General features: G+C 38.1%; 1 pseudogene; it reads left to right on the forward strand.

The window, feature by feature from the left end:
- Positions 1-13,694: 13,694 nt before the first annotated feature.
- Positions 13,695-13,790, forward strand: LOC138821430 (U6 spliceosomal RNA; annotated as a pseudogene).
- Positions 13,791-22,736: the final 8,946 nt, after the last annotated feature.

Genomic DNA, 22,736 nt, shown 5'->3' on the forward strand with positions numbered 1-22,736 from the left:
AGGAGAGAACACACCCAAATTAATAAACTCAAAGATGAGAATGGAAACATCACCACGGAAAAAACCAAGATTCAGAACATTATAAGGGAATACTTCTCAAAACTTTATGCTAATAAGTTTGAGAACTTGACAGAAATGGACCTTTTCCTAGGAAATATTGACATGCCAAAACTAAACCAAGATGAGTTAAACCAGCTTAACAGGCCCATATCAAGCATTGAAATAGAAACAGCAATAAGAGACCTCCCAGCTCAGAAAAGTCCAGGACCAGATGGTTTTACAGCGGAATTTTACATGGCCTTCAAAGCAGAGCTCACACCAATACTCCTCCAACTCTTCAATGAAATTGAAAGAGAAAGCTAACTAGCGAACACATTCTATGAAGCCATCATAACCCTCATCAGAAAACCAGGCAGGGACTCATCAAAGAAAGAGAACTATAGACCCATTTCTTTGATGAACATTGATGCAAAACTTCTAAACAACATTTTGGCCAATCGACTTCAACAATTCATCCAAAAAATCATACACCATGATTAAACAGGATTCATTTCAAGGATGCAAAGCTGGTTCAATATACGCAAATCTATTAATATTATTCATCACATCAACAGGAGCAAGAATAAGAACCACATGATTATCTCAATAGATGCAGAAAAAGCATTTGACAAGATCCAACACCCCTTTATGATGAAGGTTCTGGAAAAATTAGGAATCCATCCAACATTCCTCAATACAATAAAGGCTGTATATGACAAACCTACAGCCAGCATTATACTCAATGGTGAAAAACTAAAGCCATTTCCTCTTAACTCAGGAACAAGACCAGGATGCCCACTCTCTCCACTTCTCTTCAATCTAGTATTAGAATGCCTAGCTACAGCAATAAGACAAGATGCAGACATAAAGGGATCCAAATAGGGAAAGAAGAAATAAAACTCTCCCTCTTTGCAGTTGACATGATCTTGTATTTAAAGAATCCCATGGACTCCACTCCCAAATTACTCAAGCTGATTCAAAACTTTGGCAAAGTAGCAGGTTATAAAATTAACCCCCAAAAATCAATGGCTTTTCTATATGCCAACAATGAGAAAAGTGTGGCTGAAATTAGGAAAGCAACTCCATTTGTAATAGCCCCACAAAAAATAAAATACCTAGGAATTAACTTAACCAAAGAAGTGAAGGACCTCTATGATGAAAACTTTAAAATCTTGATAAAGGAAATCAACACAGAACTTAAAAAATGGCAAAACCTCCCATGCTCCTGGATTGGCAAGATTAACATCGTGAAAATGGCTATACTTCCCAAGGCTATCTACAAATTCAACGCGATACCTATCAAAATTCCACCCTCATTCTTCAAGGAAATAGAGGAGGCAATCCAAAAATTCATATGGAACAATAAAAGAACCCGAATAGCAAAAACGCTCCTCAACGGAAAGAACACTGCTGGAGGAATATCAATACCAAATTTCAAACTCTACTATAAAGCCATAGTAATCAAAACAGCTTGGTATTGGCATAAGAACAGACCTCAGGACCAATGGAATAGAATTGAAAACCCAGAAATGAACCTACAGACCTATAGCCATCTAATCTTCGATAAGGAAGCTAAAACAATAGAATGGAAGAAAGACAGCCTCTTCAGTAAATGGTGCTGGCAAAATTGGTTAACTACATGTAGAAAACTAAAGCTAGATCCTTATATATCACCCTGCACCAGAATCAACTCCAAATGGATCAAAGACCTTGAACTCAAAGCAGACACTCTGAAAACATTACAGGATGGAATAGGAGAAACCCTAGGTCTCCTTGGCTCAGGTCGAAATTTTCTGAATAGAGACCCGGAAGCACAACAAATCAAAGAAAGGTTGGACAAATGGGATTGCATAAGATTGCAGAGCTTCTGCAGGGCAAATGACATAGCTGGCAAGATCAATAGAAACCGCACCGATTGGGAGAAGATCTTTACTAGCCATACAACGGACAAGGGTCTCATATCTAAAATATACTTGGAACTCAAAAAATTAAACCACCCAACAACAAATCCTCAAAGAAACAACTGCCCAATAAATAAGTGAGCGAAAGACTTAAAGAGAAGCTTCTCTGAAGAAGAAAGAAGGATGGCCAATAGACAAATGAAGAAATGTTCAACATCCCTAGCCATAAAAGAAATGCAAATCAAAACAACATTGAGATATCACCTCACTCCAGTTAGAACAGCAAAAATCAAGAACTCTAACAACAACAGATGCTGGATGGGATGTGGACAGAAAGGAACCTTACTTCATTGTTGGTGGGAGTGTAAACTTGTTCAACCACTTTGGAAAGCAGTATGGAGGTTCCTCAAAAGACATCACATAGATCCCCCTATGATCCAGCAATCCCACTTTTGGGCATTTACCCAAATGTTTACAAACAAGACCACACTAAAGCTACCAGCACAACTATGTTTATTGCAGCATTATTTACCATAGCTAAGACATGGAACCAACCCAGATGCCCCTCAGTAGATGAATGGATCAAGAAAATGTGGTATATATACACAATGGAATTCTATGCCTCCATCAGAAAGAATGACATTTCCCCATTTGTTAGGAAATGGAAAGGTTTGGAAAAAGTTATATTAAGTGAAGTAAGCCAGGCCCAAAGAAGCATAGGTCCCATGGTTTCCCTTATTTGCAATATCTAGTATAGGTATGAGTCAAGCGGAAAAGGTCAGATAATGTGATGTTAGGAAAATGAACCCTTAAATATGTATTTTAATGTTTTCGTTTCTTTCATGCATGTGTTTCTAACGCATTTATAAGATTATTTCTTTGTTGCTTTGTATGTCCCTCCCCCACAGTGTAACCCCCGCTTTCACTATATTTGATGTCAGTATAACATGTAGAGGAGATGGGGACAAACAAGTCGTTTAAGGATACAGGTGGACCTGTTGCAACAATGAGAAGTACAAAATGTCATGTCAAAACCAACTTTACAATGTCGGTGTGTGGGGGGGTATAATTGGTGGGGGGAGGGGGGTAAAATTGGGTGGGGGGAGGGGGGAGGCGGGGAAAGGAAGTGAAGGTTAAACAAAGGAGGAGGCTGCAATGCTTGGTAAGAAATATATGCATTATCCTGCCCATGTAATTGTAGCCCCTCTGTACAGTATGTTCTCAAATAAAATAAAATACAATTTTAAAAAAAATTGTGAATTAAACTTTAATTATCAAACAGATAATTTGGGTCAGTCTGGGAAGGTGACTCAGTGGTAGACCTCTTGCCTTGCATGCCTGAGGCCCTGGGTTTGATTCATCAGCACCACATAAGCAAAAAGAAAAAAGCCAGAAGTGTTGCTGTGACTTAAGTGGTAGAGTGTTAGCCTTGAGCTGAAGAGCTGTGGGACAGCGCCCAGGCCCAGAGTTCAGGTCCCACTACTGGACGCCCCACCCCGAAAAAAACAAAAAAAAAAAAACAAAAAAAAAACAAAAATAATTTGGGTCAAAATATTTAGGGAGAAAATGCCCTCTACAATGAAAGAGATTATTGGGTTTACTCTTTTCTGTTTGTAATACTTTCCTCAATGTCTTTGCACCTGAAGCAGTGAAATACAGAAGAAAATCTGAGTGGGTACTTCAAACCAATGATTTCATACATCTACGTGGCTCACAAAATATAATATCCTTATTAACAAGAGATAGTGAAGAATTCTCTAATTCCATAAGCCAAAAAATTTTGGGTTCAGGGACTGGGAAGGTGGCTCAGTGATAGAACGCTTGCCTTGCCTGCATGAGGCCCTGGGTTCTATTCGTCAGTGCCTAGGCCCAGAGTTTCAGGCCCCATCACCGGACCCACCCCCCAAAAAACTTTTGGGTTCAGAAAAGAATTTAGCAAATGGGAAAGTTTAGAAAATAGTGTTCTTAGAAGCCCTAGCTAAGTGTATTGGATTCAGCAGTAGAGGGAAGCCAAAACTTTTTGATATAGATTGTCTTAATATTTTTGCTACCTAAAGTGATTTTACAGAGCCTATTTGGCTCACTACAATGCAGAACTGATTGAATGAAGACATGAAAATAAATTCCACATCCAAATGAGGCAACATAAAAGAGTGTTAAAAGAGAAAACATGAAGATGTAGCAGTGGCTGAGGCTTCACTAGACTTGAAGCAAAGAAAATCAGGGAAGAGCTAAGAGGAGGACATAGAAGTAGGACACAGAAGCGTTGTCCTTTTGTAACAGACCTGTCTTCAAAGGTATGGGTGATTTAACTCTATTCTTCTCCATACATCTTGGTGATCAAATGCAAGACCATGAGAAAAATAATCTATTGAAATAATTTTGTAAAGAATAACTTCACTGCTCCTGATATGGTATCTAAGGAGAGTCTTAAGAGAGAAGACAAAAATGGAGTATTTTTTTGGTTTCCTCTAAGCATCTCGTTAGCAAAATATATCCTTGAGGTTAGAATTGATTGAAACAAAAAGTGATGGAGTACTTATTTGTCTGGGCAATTTAGACACAAGAAGACTTTCAAGTTAAAAGAAAAAAGAAAAAAAATATAGCCAAGTATTTGTGATCACAGCTTCTTGGACTGGTTTTCTGGAGACAAATTTTACATTAGATTTGTCCACATTAACATAGATGTTGTTTCATGGCAACCAAATGCAAGAGGAGAGTTTAATGGACTCGCTTAGTCAATTAAACAGCATAATCAAAAAATGGCAAATAATATTTAGTGAATTGTTTGACCAATTACTTTTCCAGAATAAAGAAGGAAAATGTAATTCAAAATGAATTGACCTAAAAGTATGAATAAAAAGTAGTGAAGAGAGATAAGAGAAAAAATAGAGGATTGTTTTCTCTACAGTGGAGTAATGGGTTCTTCATCTTGTTTCTTACATTCCATCTTCACAAGCTATCAATTGTGGCTCAGGACTGGAGTATCCAGTTCAGACAAAGAGAACTCATAGGAGAAAGTTAATATTTGCAGCAGATATAGGTGATTTATAACCTTAGATAATCTATTTAAATCTGTTCAGAATCTTCCCCTACACTAAACTGCCCGCTTTGAACAGTTTTGTTTGCTTTTACCAATACTTCCCTTCATTAACTGCTTAAAGTGGTTTACCACTTCCTTTCTCAAATGTGTACATTGAGTATTCTAGCTGTACTTGCCCCTTGTTCCATTGTTCATTCCTTCTATGTATTTACTATTATTCCTCTTTGGTTTCAACTTCCTAATAGTCATTCTGCTAAACTGTCTGTTAGTACGTTGAAAGGTTTATATACATTCCATGGAGTTTCTGTCCTGCATATACTTGAACTGATGTCAGGTTATATTTCCATAATTCATTCATCTGCAATAACAATTTGCAAGACTGGAGACTTGGAACACCTCGACATGATTATATTCTCATCCATTTGCAGATTAATCTTTAGTCAACAAGAAAGTTTAAAAATGGCTTTGAATGTATTCTTAACTACCAATTTTTATAAATGGCTTTGTACAATGGTGTGTGATTATTATATTTTACATGGGATTAGAATTTATGCTACCTATAAGTTTTGGAGAAAAAAGAAAACTAACATTTCCTACTATAAAGGAATATGATAGAAATAGAAGATAGATTTTGTCACATCTCAGATGAGTATCCATATTCAAGACTTAAAGACATATTTCTAACTATGTTAGAGAGAGGGAAAACAAAACAACATATGATCAGGCAAGTATTTGTGACTTTTTAAAATGTCCCTTATTAAGTGATGAAATTTACTTTATTAGCTAAGGTTTGGGTTTGAAATATGGGAGTCTGATCTATTTAACAAATTTCTGGAAGACACCTACTGAACAACACAAATGGTGCATTGTACCATTTCTGCACTTTAATGAATGGTTGAACCTGTTTCGCATTAGTGCTGGGTAAAGAAATCAACTCTATTGTAACTTGCTCCCTACACTTGAAAAACTTGTAATGTCACTAAGTGTCATCTACTTAGCAAATGTTATTTTGGCAAGTGTAATTTCAAAAACTTTATTTGAAAAGGAATACACTTTCAGGAGATTAAATGTAGGTTATCATTGGTTTGAGAATGACATTTTTATAACACAGAACCAAGTTGTACTAAAGGACCAGTGTTTTGAAGCACAAACGATCTTCTCAATTAATGTTTTGCTGAATTACATTTGACCTCTAAGTCAAGTTTTCCTGGGCTTGATAGATCAATGACGGATCTATACTTCCAGGAACTATTTTTGGGACCACTTATGCTAGACTGAAATATTACATTAATCATTAGGGGAGGGGTATTAAAAATAATCTTGTGACACTTTCTGATCTTGTTCATTCATATGGGCTGCTGATCTGTAAATTGAGTTTGAAATACAGTACTTTCTTTCGATCTTGTGACCTCATCTTTCATTTTAAGTTGCCTTGCATTACACAATTGCTTGCTGCTAATTCTTGTATCTCAAGGATTTGGGGCCCTGAAATATTATAAGAAATGAGAAATTGAGGGAGGTTCCAGGAAGATGGTGGAGTTCCAGTGAACAGTCCTAAGCCAGAGAACCACACCAAGTGTGCCTTCACAGGACAGAGAGTTAGGACAGAGAGAGAAAATACAGGCAGGGAGAAAGCCCTGAGCACTTTCCAGCAGCCGCCACAGCGGCGGCCGTGGTGGCAGCGGCAACTGCCACAGCCATACCTGAATCACAGAGAGTCCAGGACGAAGGAGCCAGACACAGCCTGAGAGCGGATTCCACTCAACACCAGCAAGAACCGACAAGGAGCAGACATCATCATCTTGCAGTTCACAGACCAGAGATGACCCAGGAAGCAAGACTCAGCGTGAGTTGAAGCCTGATATTCTCACTCCTTCTCAGGGAGCAGAGGAGGGAAGGCCACCCCTCCCCCACCCAGTACCGGAGATCTCCATCTTGGATACTGACAAAGCCCGGCGGAGCTGCTAGCTCCAACACAGGCCCTGGAATAAATCTAGAGTCATCTAGCAGATCACAAGAGCCTAACCTGACATGCCAGACTCAGCTCCTCCCAGGGAAAAGTCACCCAGCTTGGTTGCCAGCCCCAGGAGTGGCTTTCTTCACCGGGTAATCAGACCCAGAGGCTGCCCCTCCCTTTAGCAGCCTCAACAATCAACTGAAATTCAGTAAACAGAAACCCCGAGAGTGGCTCCAGGCTGGGCTCTGTGAGTTTTTCACAAACCAGCTCCTGGGAAAAGCTACTGTTTGCTGAAAGGCCTCAACTCTACCCAGAACCTAGCCTCATCACAGCATCTCCAAACTCGAAGAAAAAGCCATCTCCTCCCATTGAATGAACCTGGGAGGAGGATCGTAGAGCATTTTTCTGCCTGTTCAAAGAAACTGACTTGAGTAACCAACCAAGCCACAGGAACACAAGACCAGAGACTCCAACAAGAGGCTGGTTATGGACACAAGGGAGACACAGGATTTTTCCCACCGCTCCCAAAAAAATCAAAGAACTTTTTTTTTTGTTGTACCTTTATAAAAATTTTTTTTTCTTAAAAAATTTTTGTTATCTTTAATTTTAACTTTTTTTGAAAAAAATTGTTTTCTAGTAAATTTTTTTTCTCTTAGAATTTTATTTTAGGGGTATAAGTGTGTGTGCGTTTTTCTTCCCTTATCTGTTTCTGTTTTTGTTTTTTTGTTTTGTTTTGTTTTGCTTTTTGTTTAGCTCTACTGAACTTCGGATCTTTTTTTCTTTCTTACTTATCCTTTTCACCTGTTCTTCTCTTTCATTCTTTATGTGACTTAATTGCTGTTCTGCACATCCTCAGATAAACCCGTAGTCGATTATTAGACCTTATCCCCCATTGTGTACACACTTAATCCACAAATTTATTACTCAATTCAAAACCTCTTACAAGTAAATTCCTTAATAGCAGTACTACATCTTTATACCTATATAATATTATAAGCATTTTTATTTTTAAGTTTTCACATCTCCTTTATATCCCTCCCCTTCTTTCATTATATTCATGTTCTTCTCTGAATAGTATTTTTCTTTCTGTATAATATTTTTAATTTTTACCTTTCTATTTTTTCTGGTCTCTTTTTCTTCCCTTAAACTTTCTTCTTTTTTTTGCTCTCTGTCTTCTTTCATCCTATCCAACGTATTGCCTGCTTTAAGGTTAGGACTTAGCTAACACTCCCTGTACCTTCCCACATCACTCTATTCCTATTTTTTACCCACATCTCTTCCTAAACCTAATAATTTCTCTTTTACCAAATTCTTGTTTTTGGTTCATAGCCCATAAATATATAGTTGTTTGATGTTGAATAGATGTGTCTGTTGAACTACATTGTATCTGCAGACTATTAACTGTACAAATACAGAATTTGGTTGATGCTTGCCTTAACATAGTGTTCTAGCACAAAACTGGTGTTAATTTCATCCTAAATGAGCTCAGTAAGGCGGAAAAACACAAGAAAAATGGCAAGTCCGGGTATCTCAACTCCCACTCATGATAACCAGGGGACAGAACAGATAATGAATAATCCAGAGGAGAGTTCCCAAATAGCTCTACAAACACGGCTGGCAAACATGATAAATGAAAATATTGAAAACATAGAAAGGACTCTGTATGAGCATGATAGGGGGAGAGAGGAGGCAATCTAAAACTTTATACAAGAATACCATAAGCGTGAGGAAGCTATTCAAAAACTGATACAGGATTTGCGTGAGTAGCTTGAGAATACTCAAAGAGAAAGGTAGGAATGGTGTGAGCTGGCTGAGAACACTCAAAGAGAACTACAGGAATCTCACGAATGGGAGGAAGCTAATCAAAGAGTAATACAGGAATTGAGAGAGCAGGATGAGAATACACAAAGATCACTAAAAGCATTTATGGAATCCATTAACAAAGATCTGAAGGAAGTCAAGGAGACCACAAAGGGAATGCTGAATGGAAACCAACAGAAGGAATGGGAGTCCAAGGAAATCACAAATAATCAGCTAAGTGATTTGAGAATAAACACAGAACACCAAATTAAGGAAGTAAAGAAGTTCATACAAGATCTAAAACAAAGCTTCAACAAAGAATTTGAAGCCATCAGAGCTGACCAACTAGAAGGAAAAAAAAATAAAAAACAAAGTAGAAAGTCTCAACAGCAGGATAGACCATGCAGAAGAGCGAATCTCGGAGATTGAAGACAGCCTAGACATTATAGAGAAAGAACATACAACCATCCAAGACAAATCCAAGAAATATGAAAGATCTATCCAACACTTGGAAGACACCATCACAAGGCCTAATTTAAGGATAATGGTTGTAGAGGAGCACCTAGAAACAGAAGTTAAAGGTCTAGGAAATTTCTTTAACAGGATACTAGAAGAGAACTTCCCTAACATGGAAAAAGATAGGCCTATTCAAATACAAGAATCTTTTAGAACTCCAAATCAACCAGACCAGAATAGGACATCCCACCATCACATTATAATCTGCACAGGATCAATTCAGACCAAGGAAAATATCCTTAAAGCTGTCAAGGAGAAAAGATTAATCACCTATAAAGGGAAACCAATTAGAATCACCTCAGATTTCTCAGCAGAGACAATCAAAGCAAGAAGAGCCTGGAATGATGTATGCCATGCCCTAAAAACAAACAACTATCAACCAAGAATACTGTACCCAGCTAAACTCTCCTTCATAACTGAAGGCCAAAAAAAACCCTTCCATAGCAAAGAAAAATTGAAACAATACATGTCCACCAAACCAGCCCTTTATGATGAAGGTTTTGGAAAAATTAGGAATCCATGGAACATTCCTCAATACAATAAAGGCTGTATATGACAAACCTACAGCCAGCATTATACTTAATGTTGAAAAACTAAAGCCATTTCCTCTTAACTCAGGAACAAGATAAGGATGTCCAGTCTCTCCACTTCTCTTCAACCTACTATTAGAATGCCTAGCTACAGCAATAAGACAAGATGCAGACATAAAGGGGATCCCAATAGGGAAAGAAGAAATAAAACTCTCCCTCTTTGCAGATGATATGATCTTGTACTTAAAGAATCCCATAGACTACAATCCCAAATTACTCAAGCTGATTCAAAACTTTGGCAAAGTAGCAGGGTATAAAATTAACCCTCAAAAATCAATGGCTTTTTTATATGCCAACAATGAAAAAAGTGTGGCTGAAATTAAGAAAGCAACTCCATTTGTAATAGCCCAACAGAAAATAAAATACCTATGAATTAACTTAACCAAAGAAGTGAAAAGCCTCTATGATGAACTTTAAAAACTTGAAAAGGAAATCAAAACAGAACTTAGAAAATGGGAAAAACTCCCATGCTCCTGGACTGGAAAGATTAACGTTGTGAAAATGGCAATATTTCCCAAGCTATCTACAAATTTAATGCAATACCTTTCAAAATTCCAACCTCATTCTTCAAGGAAATAGAAGAGACAATCCAAAAATTCATATGGTACAATAAAAGACCCGAATAGCAAAACACAGTCCTCAACGGAAAGACCAAGGCTGGAAGAATATCAAAACCAAATTTCAAACTCTACTATAAAGCCATAGTAATCAAAACAGCTTGGTACTGGCACAAGAACAGATCTCAGGACCAATAGAATAGAATTGAAAACCCAGAAATGAACCTACAGACCTAGAGCCATCTAATCTTCGATAAGGGAGCTAAAAAAAACAGAATGGAAGAAAGAGAGCCTCTTCAGTAAGTGGTGCTGGCAAAATTGGTTAAGGACTTGTAGAAAACTAAAGCTAGATCCTTATATATCACCCTGTAACACAATCAACTCCAAATGGATCAAAGACCTCGGAGTCAAAGCAGACACTCTGAAAATATTACAGGATGGAATAGGAGAAACCCTAGGTCTCCTTGGCACAGGCCGAAATTTTCTTAATAGAGACCCGGAAACACAACAAATCAAAGAAATTTTGGACGAATGGGATTGCATGAAGTTGCAGAGCTTCTGCATGGCAAAAGACATACCTAGCAAGATCAATAGAAAGTCCATGGATTGGGAGAAGATCTTCACTAGCTATACAATGGACAAGGGTCACGTATCAAAATATACTTAGAACTCAAAATATTAAATCCCCCAACAACGAATCTTCCAAGAAACAACTGCCCAATGAATAAGTGGGCTAAAGACTTAAAGAGAAAGTTCTCTGAAGAAGAAAGAAGGATGGCCAATAGACACATGAAGAAATGCTCAACCTCCCTAGCCATATAAGAAATGCAAATCAAAACAACTTTGAGGTACCATCTCACCTCCGTTAATATGGCAAAAATCAAGAACTCTAACAAAAACAGATGCTGGAGGGGATTTGGACAGAAGGGAATCTTACTTCATTTTTGGTGGGAGAGTCAACTTATTCAACCACTTTGGAAAGTAGTATGGAGGTTCCTCAAAAGACTCCACATAGAGCTCCCCTATGACCCAGCAATCCCACTTTTGGACATGTACCCAAATGTTTACAAACATGACCACACTAAAGCTACCAGCACATCTATCTTTATTGCAGCATTATTTACTATAGCTAAGATATGGAACCCACCCTGATGCCCCTCAGTAGATGAATGGATCAAGAAAATGTGGTATATATACACAATGGAATTCTATGCCTCCATCAGAAAGAATGGCATTGCCCCATTTGTTATGAAATGGAAAGTCTTGGACAAATTTATATTAGGTGAAGTAAGCCAAGCCCAAAGAAACATAGGTCCTCTGATTTCCCTTATTTGCAGTATCTAATATATGTATGAGTCAAGCAGAAAAGGTCAGATAAGGTGTTGTTAGGAAAATGAACCCTTAGACATGTATTTTAAATGTTTTTTTCTTTCATGCATTTGTTTGAAACACAATTATAAAGTTAGTTTTTGTTGCTTTGTATGTCCCTCCCCCACAGTATAACCCCTGCTTTCATTGTATTTGATGTCGGTATAATTTGTGGAAGAGAAGGGGAAAAACAAGTCATTTAAATAAGGATACATGTGGACCTTTTGCAACAATTAGAAGTACAAATTGTCATGTCAAAAACGAACTTTACAACTGGGGGAGAGGGTTGGATGGGGGGAGCGAGGATGGGAAGGGATGGGAAGGGTAAACAATAGAGGAGGCTACAATGCTTGATAAGAAATGTGCTCACTATCTTGACCATCTAATTGTAACCCCTCTGTACAGTATTTTCACAAGAAAAAAAAGAAAAAAAAGAAATGAGAAATTGAGATGGATTTTGTTACTTTCTGCTTGCATGTTGCATAGGCCTAGGTGATAAGTCTTGCCCATGTTATCTGATGATGCAGGTAACTCGGCCAAAACATATTAGGACCCATGTGTCTATTGAAGAATAATGTCTTTTAGATATCAAATTAGCACAACTGGAGCATAATCTGTAGGAATGCTCCTGAAATATGGAGAAAAACAGTTTGGGGCCAGTGAGTTAAAACAATAAACAGAGCATCAGAGTAAAATCTCTTATAGATTAGAGGAAAACAACGTTGATTTTTTAAATTGTGAATTCAGAAGACCATGAACACTTAGAATGTATCACAAGTTTATACTGAAGACATTGCTTTAACACTTTTTATATTCTAATATATATTCTGAACCTAATTATTTATATTCCAATTCTATTTATTGGAATATATAAATATCAATTTATTTGTCAAATTATCAATTGATTTTAGTAAGTTTCACTGTGTGAAATATAAAATGGGCACATATAACTACAAAATAAATAACTATATATAATATAATAAAAAAGGGCACATGTTTTGCATTCTTCTGTTGTGGTTAGGGAATCAAAAGCAACTCTGTTTTAAAGTATTATTCCACTATCTCTACCTCAGTGTTTGGTAGAGTTAGAGTTAAACCTTTACCTTTTGTAGATTTACAGACTGGAGGCAAGAGGAAACATTACCCATTTAAGGTCTAATAACAAGGAGAAACATATGGACTTCTCCTGGAGCTATGAAATATTTGGTGATAGAAAGGCAGTAGTGTACGTTCCTGCCTGGTTGGAAGGCAGACAGGCCAGGACATTAGGTAATCATTCATATGAACAATTTTTTCACCTTCTTGGCTTTAGCTACTTTTGAAATGGTAGGTATAATAAACAATTATGTTTTGATAAAAAAAAACCCCTTCTAGTCTGAACAGTTCTGTCTGAAATGTTCATCTTTCTATGATCCCTTGTAACTAACATTTGTTTTGTTCAAGTAAGACAATTTACACTCTGAGGGTAAGATATTCTGGTTGGTCTGATCCTACATGGAAGAAGGGTAAAGTGTCAGGTAAACATTTGTGCCAATATGACCTCATTTGTGAAAATTTCAGCTGCAGAAATTTACAAGGAACTCTTAAGCAAGGCTTATTTTGAATCCATTAGCTCCACAGAGCTAACTCAGTTGGATAAATAAATATTTGAAAAAGCCCTCCCTTTTAGACCTAGCTAAAAATGCTTCAAATATGATCAAATCTAAAATGAAAAAGGCTTAAAATAGTTATTGACAAAAAAATTGCAAACGTGAGCAATAGACTGAACAATATAATTATTTCCCATTATACACAGAATTTTAGGGAAATAAGATCAATAGCATTGTTAGGAATATTAAGGTTTCTTTGTTACAAATAGGCACCCAAGTATATAATCCTGTATAAAGATTGCATCATTAACTACCAAAATTTAGAGGACATTACATGCTTCAGCAGCACATATACCCAAATTACAATACAGAGATTAACATGGCAATTGCGCAGGATGATATGAAAATCTGTGAATTATTCCATATTTTTCATTCTTCAGATGCAAGAAATGAAAACAATTATTAAAAAGTTGATTACAAAATTACAAGTCTAACAATACATGTAATTCATATAAATGAAAGGTAGTTTGACATCAGTGTATTAAATCTTCACCTTAGAAAGGCCTTTACATAGCATAATCTTTATAAAACTTTTAAAATTAGACAACACTCTCATTTTATTCCAAAAAAATATACTATAAGGACCTAGTAAAAAAGGAATCTTAAACTGTTTCTTTATGGAATGCAATCTGACACATTTATTAATGAACCTGTATATTATAAAACAATGTAGTATTCAAAGTCTTATATCTAGGAAAGAATAAAATAGATTATGGGCATTATACAAACAATACAAAATATTTTAAAGTATAATTTTTCAGATAAGCACCAGAAATATCTTTAGTTTCTTTAGTACTCATTTCAACATATAAATTAAAATTATTTCTGATTAAAAAAAGCAAAAACACGAGGGGGGACCAAGATGGTTACGGGGAAGTAGGGGAACACCACAGCTCTCCCCAACCAAAAAGAGAGTTTGAGTTCCAACGTTTAAACTCCCCAAGAGACCGACAAAAACAAAAAGACCAACATCCAGAGAAAAGCAGGAGGTAGAAAAAAACAAAAAATAAAGAGTTAAAAAGAAGAATTTCACAACAGAGAAGGGTGAAGACCCCTCCCCCAACATCTATTGGCCACACAGCAGCGAGCCAAGCCATGGCCAGCCCAGCCCGGTAGGAGCTGCCGGTGTCCCAGAGAAACAGGGGGCTGTCTGCAGATCACCTGCACCAAAGCCCCCTCAGGTACCAGTGTCAGACCCGCTGATGTTAAGGAATGAAGAATCTGCTGAGCAGGGAGCTTACACAAAGATCCCACCCCTACCCCTCACTCTCTATTTGAGCAGAGAGGCTCCATCCCACCAAAGCCACTCGGCCTCATGGCAGGAACCCCAGAGATACACCAGATGCCCACAGAACACCAGAACAGAAGAACTGAAAGGAACAGGTGCTGATCCGGAGAGTGCAAACAGAGACAAATGCCAGCGCTCAGAACCTGCACAGAGGCTCCTCCCCCACCCCTTGGGTGGAGGCTGGAGGCCCATCCCATGGAGCTTACCCAAAACAGTGTCAATGGAGGCAGTGACAGAAGAGAAACACACAGAGCCACCACCTCTCAGCCCAGCCCACAATCACATCAATTGAACTCTGACTGCAACTGCAACCAGCAATCTATATCACACAGAAACAACAACAAGCTCCAGGTTGAGTACCCTGCAGGGGACAGTGTATTCCTCAAGGGAGACCAGAGCTGGTGGGAATCCCCAGACCCCCTACCCCAAACCTGCATCACAGGACCCACTAAAACTATAAATTGTTCACAAGCTCCACCAGCCCATGGAGCACACTCAGCTGGCCAGGCTAGAACAAGAGACAGCCTGGAAGGGAGCTTAAATGCCCAAGCCAGGAACAGTGCCCCTGGGTCAAGACACCCAATGGTGGAAGAAATTTGAACTGTGTACTCCAGGCTGCACAATCTAGGTGGGATACACAGCAGCACAGGTCCAACCAGTGTGCCCTAGGGTGGGGGCCGGGACCAGACCTGGGGATCCGGTGCCTGAGCAACATAACCAACACCTCCCAACTGAAATAAGAAGCTGAGCATATGCCTCAGCAGAGAGGAGAAAAACAGGGAACTGCACCCTCTGGGAATCATGCCTGTGACAGCAAAAGACCTAGGGGTTCAGGACAAGAGAAGTCCAAAGCCCACAAGAACCCGACCCATATATTCTAGGCTGAGAATTGGACAACACAGGCTGCCAGCACCTGAAAATAGTCAGGAGCTCAGGCTGGTAAGACGGCTCAGCAGTACAGTTCTTGTCTTAGGTGCAGGAGGCCCTGGATCTGATTCCTCAGCAGCACATAAGCAGAAAGGGCCAGATGAGGTGCTATGGATCAAATGGTAGGGTGCCAGCCTTGAGTTGAAGAGCTGAAGGACAGAATCCAAGCCCAGAGTTCAAGCCCACAACTAGCCAAAAAGTAAAACAAAACAAAACATCAGGAGCCCATAGCAGACTCCAGCATCTGGGAGAGTACATCCAGCACATCTGGACTCGCCAAGAGCACCTGTAGGAACAAACAGGAGCAGTTTAGGCTGCTCAACCCTTCTAAAGTCAGGAACTGCCAGTGATCTACAGCAGAGCGCCGAGAACCCTCTGTGGGTCAGACCAGCAGCTAGAGGTCGGCCCCCAATAGAACCGAGATCAGGTACAGACTCTACCAGCACAGAAACAGTAACCAGGCAAAGACAGACGCTATTGACCAAAACAAAATTTCAGATTAGTCTGCAATAATCCCTGAATCCCCATGAAAAATCACAGAGAAAAATTACAAGGTTTATCAACACCTAGGATAACAAGCTATCTCTAAAAGCCAGCAGCCACCCAGGGGATAGACCCAGTGGGAGCAAAGCAGGAATGGAAGACAAACACTACATCCAAGAGATGCTGGAGGCAATGACTCAAGATATAAAACGAGAAACACACCAGAAATTGAAAGAACACAGGGTCGAAATATCGAAAGAGATGCAGGACATCAAACAGGAGATGCATGCAAAAATAGAGGCAGCACACACATCACAAAGCCATTACATAAGTGACAAAATAGAGGCAGTACACACCTCATTCAGAGGTGAGATAGTATTTTGAAAACCAACATCGAATCTATAAATGAGTCCATTTCCTCCATGCAAACAACAATGGAAGCCACAGTTAATAGAGTGAACAAAATGGAATGTAGAGTGTCAAATACAGAAGACAGAATACATCAACTGGACCAAAAAATGACAGGTATGGAAAAATCACTTAAATGATGCCAAAGGGAAATTCAAGAGCAAGCAGATAGTGCCAAGAAATTTAACCTTCATATACGAAGGTGAAGAATATCAAAGCAAGGGATTGCAACACCTATTCCACAAATAATCAGTGAAAAAATTTCCCCATCTCAAAAAAGAACATCTTACCTACATAACAGAAGAATATGGAACACCTAACAAGAAGGATCCCAGGAGAAACATTTCTAGACACATTATAGTATAAATGATAGATCTGAATGATAAGGAAACAATCTTGCATGCAGCAAAAATGAAGAAGGAGCTATACTACAACAGGAAAAATATTAGAATCACTACAGATGTCTCCACACAGACACTGAATGCAAGAAAGGCCTGGGAAAGTACCATATGAGCCAATGCAGACTGATATACTCGGCAAAGCCAGCATTCACATTCGATGGAGAACTGAAAATTTTTAATACCAAAGAAAAATTAAATTGATACATAAACATTAAGCCAGCATTACAAACACTACAAGAGGTGGAACACAACCTGAGAAAAGCAACCACGAACAGGGACCTGCACCCAGACAGGCATTAATAAAAGTCTATCTGAGCAAGCACAGGAGGAAAGGAAAGAAGAAAAACAGTGACCATAATGCATCGCTCTATACTATCTCTTAAGATTTGTGGGCTTAATTCACTAATCAAAAGAAAAAGAACTTCAAATTGGATCCTAAAACATGAGCCATCCATCTGTTTGCCTTCAGGAGATTCACCTCTAAGCCAAACATTCAAACAAACACAGAGTGAAGGTTTGGAAAAGGCTTTACCAATCAAATGTCCCTAGTAAAAAGGCAGGTTTAGCAATCCTGATATAGGAAAAATTGAACTTGTCATTAAAATCAATGCAAAAAGACAAGGATGAACACTACATATTAATGCAGGGAACAATACAAGAGGAGGATATTACCATCGTCTACTTACATTCCCCAAACATTGGTGCACCCAAATATGTTAAGCAAATACTCTCAAACTTATGGAATAAAATAGATCCAATATGATAATACTAGGAGACTTTAACACCCCAGTCTTATCCAAGGACAGGTCTACTAACCAGAGGATTGGCAAAGAAGCTACTGAAATAAGTGAAGCCATACTTCAAGCGGAACTGACATTTACCAAGTATTTCACCCTAAAAACAACACAGTACACATTCTTTTCAGCAGCTCATGGTACTTCCTCCAAAATAGACCATATCATAATTCATGCAAAGAACTTAAGCAAATTAAAGGGGATTGACATAATCCACTGTATCCTATCTGACCGCAGTGGAATCCAGCCAGTTCTCAATAACAAAGCATACTGCAGAAATTACTAAAATACATGGAAATTGAACAGCACACTTCTAAGCAATGCCTGGGTAATGGAAGAGATTAAAGAAGAAATTAAAAAATTCCTAAAACTCAATGAAAATGAAAATACTTCGCAAAGAAACTTGTGGGACACAGCAAAAGCAGTCCTGAGGGGCAAATTTACTGCCCTCAATGCCCACATCAAGAAAATAGAGACAGACCAACAAAATAATCTCATGTTGCAATTAAAACAGCTAGAAAAACATGAAAAAATGGAACCTAAATTTACTAGACAGAGCCAGATAACCAAACTATGAGCGGAGAATATTGAAATAGAGATTTGGAGAATCATAACCAATATTAACCAAACAAAAAGCTTGTTGAAAAAATAAATAAAATTGATAGACATTTCGCAAGACTGATTTGAAAAGAAGAGAAGAAACCCATATTAACAAGATGAGGGATGCCACGGGAAAAATCACAACATGTACCCAAGATTTCCAAACAATTTTAACGGACTACTTTCAAAAGTTATACTCGCTAAAGAAAGAAAACCTGGCAGAAATGAATGCATTTTTAGAGAAATACATGTTGCCCAAATTGAGCAAAGAAGAAGTAAATCAATTAAATAAGCCAATATCCTACAAGGAGATACAGAAAGCAATCAGAAGTCTTCCAACAAAAAAAAAGCCCACCCACAAAAAATAAAATACGTAGGAATTAACTTAACCAAAGAAGTGAAGTAACTCTATGATGAAAACTTTAAAAACTTGAAAAAGCAAACCAAAACAGAACTTAGTAATGGGAAAAACTCCCATGCTCCTGGATTTGGAAAGATCAACATCGTGAAAATGGCAATACTTCCCAAGGCTATCTACAAATTCAATGTGATACCTATCAAAATTCCAACCTCATTCTTCAAGGAAATAGAAGAGGCAATCCAAAAATACATATGGGACAATAAAAGACCACGAATAGCACAAACGGTCCTCAGTGGAAAGAACACTGCTGGAAGAATATCAAAACCAAATTTCAAACTCTACTATAAAGTCATAGTAATCAAAACAGCTTGGTACTGGCACAAGAACAGATCTCAGGACCAATAGAATAGAATTGAAAACCCAGAAATGAACCTACAGACCTAGAGCCATCTAATCTTCGATAAGGGAGCTAAAAAAACAGAATGAAAGAAAGACAGCATCTTCAGTAAATGGTGGTGGCAAAATTGGTTAACTAATTGTAGAAAACTAAACCTAGATCCTTATATATCACCCTGTACCACAATCAACTCCAAATGGATCAAAGACCACGGAGTCAAAGCAGACACTCTGAAAAAATTACAGGATGGAATAGGAGAAACCCTAGGTCTCCTTGGCACAGGCCGAAATTTTCCTAATAGAGACCCGGAAACACAACAAATCAAAGAAAGGTTGGACAAATGGGATTACATGAAGTTTCAGAGCTTCTGCATGGCAAAGGACATAGCTAGCAAGATCAATAGAAAGCCTACGGATTGAGAGAAGATCTTCACTAGCCATACAACGGACAAGGGTTTCATATCTAAAATATACTTGGAATTCAAAAAATTAAAACTCCCAACAACAAATCCTCAAAGAAACAACTGCCCAATAAATATGTGGGCTACAGACTTAAAGAGAAACTTCTCTGAAGAAGAAAGAAGGATGGCCAATAGACACAAGAAGAAATTATCAACCTCCCTAGCCATAAAGGAAATGCAAATCAAAACAACATTAAGATACCACCTCACCCCAGTTAGAATGGCAAAAATCAAGAACTCTAATAACAACAAATGCTGGAGGGGATGTGGACAGAAGGGAACCTTACTTCATTGTTGGTGGGAGTGTAAACTTGTTCAACCAGTTTGGAAAGTATTATGGAGGTTCCTCAAAAGACTCCATATAGAGCTCCCCTATGACCCAGCAATCCCACTTTTGGGCATTTACCCAAATGTTTACAAACAAGACCACACTAAAGCCACCAGCACAACCATGTTTATTGCAGTATTACTTACTGTAGCTGAGATATGGAACCCATCCTGATGTCCCTCAGTAGATGAATGGAACAAGAAAATGTGGTATATATACACAGTGGAATTCTATGCCTCCATCAGAAAGAATGACATTGCCCCATTTGTTAGGAAATGGAAAGACTTGGAAAAAATATATTAAGTGAAGTAAGCCAAGCCCAAGGAATCATAGGTCCCACGGTTTCCCTTATTTGCAATATCTAGTATATGTATGAGTCAAGTTAAAAATGCCAGATAAGGTGATGTTAGGAAAATGAACCCTAAGATATGTATTCAAATGTTTATTTCTTTCACGTGATTGTTTCTAACGCATTAGTAAGATCATTTCTTTGTTACTTTGTATGTCTCTCCCCCACAGTATAACCCATGCTTTCACTGTTTTCATGTCGTTATAATTTGTGGAGGGGAAGGGGAAAAACAAGTCATTTAAATAAGGATACAGGTCGACCCATTGCAACAATAAGTACAAGTTGTCATGCCGAAAACGAACTTTACAACTTTGGTGGTGGGGGAAGGATTGGGTGGGTGGGCGGTGGGAGGATGGGAAGAGATGGGAAGGGGAAACAAAGGAGGAGGCTACAATGCTTAATAAGAAATATACTCATTATCTTGCCCATATAATTGCAACCCCTCTGTACAGCATTTTTACCGTAAAAAATAATAAAAAATTAAAAAGAAAGAAAAAAAAGCCTAGGACCAAATGGATTCACAACAGAATTGTACAAGACCTTTAAACAAGAAATAATACCTATACTCTTCAAGTTTTCAGAGAAACAGTGAAGGAGGGAGCTATCCCAAACTCATTCCATGATGCCAATAACACACTCATCCCCAAAACAGGCAAAGACCCAACAAAAAAAGAACTACAGGTCAATTTCCTTGATGAACACAGATGCAAAGTTCCTTAACATAATTCTAGCTAACAGAATCAAGAAACATAAAAAAATACACTAAAACCAAGTAGGCTTCATCACAGTGATACAGGGATGGTTTATCATACGTAAGTCAATAAATATAATCCAAACACATCAACAGAGCCAAGGTCAAGAATCATATGATTATCTCCACAGATGCAGAAAACGGTTTTGATAAAATTCAACATTCATTCATGCTAAAAGTTCTGGAGACAATAGGAATAGAAGGAACATTTCTTAAAACATTAAAAGCCGTTTATGACAGACCAATAGCTAATACTATACTTAATTGGGAAAAGCTACAACCAATTCTCTTAAAATCAGGAACAAGGCAAGGATGCCCACTGTGTCTACTCCTGTTCAATATAGCCCTGGAAACCTTAGCCAGGTCAATAAGGCAAGAAAAAACATTAAAAGGATCCGCATAGGGAAAGAAGAAATTAAACTATAGCTTTTTGCATATGACATGATACTATACCTTCACAATCCCAAAAAATCCATCCCCAAACTCTTAGAAATCAAAAATCACTTCGGCAATGTAGCAGGATACAAAAATCAATCCAATAAAATCAGTTGCCTTCCTGTACACTGACAATGTACAAGCAGAAAGGGAAATAAAGGAAGAAACCCCATTCACAATAATCTCCCCTAAAATAAAATATTTAGGAATTAACCTAACCAAAGCTGTAAAAGAACTATTTAATGAAAACTATAAAAAGTTAAAGAAAAAAATTACAGAAGACACTAGGAAATGGAAAGACCTCAAATGCTGTTGGATAGGCAGACAGTATAGTGAAAATGGCAATACTGCCTCAATTAATATACAAATTCAATGCAATTCCTATTAAAATCCCAATGATGTACATCTCTGAAATACAGAAAACAGTCCAAAAATTCGTATGGAACCACAAAAGACCTAGAATAGCCAAAACAATTCTAGAGAATAAAGACAACATGGGAAGGATATCCATGCAGCACTTCAAACTCTACTATAGAGCCATAATAACAAATACAGCATGGTACTGGCACAAAAACAGACCCGAAGACCAATAGAATAGAATAGAAGATCCAGAAATAAATCCACATGCCTACAGACAGCTGATATTTGATAAAGGAACCAAAGACAGAAAATGGAAGAAACACAGCCTCTTCAACCACTGGTGCTAGGAAAACTGGGTGGCCACATGAAGAATAAAAGTGGACCCCAGCATATCACCATACACCAATATCAACTCAAAATGGATTAAAGACCTTAGCATTAAACCTGAATCTTTGAAACCACTTCCGGCAGAGTAGGAGAGACACTTGAACTTATAGGCACTTATAGGCACAGGAAAGTATTTCCTGAACAGAGTCTCAGGGTCACAACAAAATGGAGTGAGACATGACAAATGGGACTACCTTACAATAAAAAGCTATAGCAAAGCTATAGCTGTAAAGCTATAGCGATCGCAACCAAGCTAGAAAGACAACCAATTAATTGCGAAAAAATACTTACCAGCAATATATCCGACAAGGTGTTAAAATCCAGTATATACAGGGATCTGAAGAAACCAGGCCCTCCCAAACCTAACAAACCAATTACTTAATGGGAAAGGGAATTAAAGAGAGACTTCTCAGAAGAAGAGATAAAAATGGCAAAGAAACACATTAGGAAGTGTTCACCATCCCTGGTTGTAAAGGAAATGTAAATAAAGACAACCATGAGATTCCACCTTACCCCAGTCAGAATGTCCCACATCCTCAAGTCAGCCAATGACAAATGCTGTAGGGGATGCAGAGAAAGAGGAACCC

This window comes from Dipodomys merriami, unplaced genomic scaffold, assembly GCF_024711535.1.
Source record: "Dipodomys merriami isolate MVZ:Mamm:240054 unplaced genomic scaffold, mDipMer1.0.p SCAF_916, whole genome shotgun sequence".
Lineage (NCBI taxonomy): Eukaryota > Metazoa > Chordata > Mammalia > Rodentia > Heteromyidae > Dipodomys > Dipodomys merriami.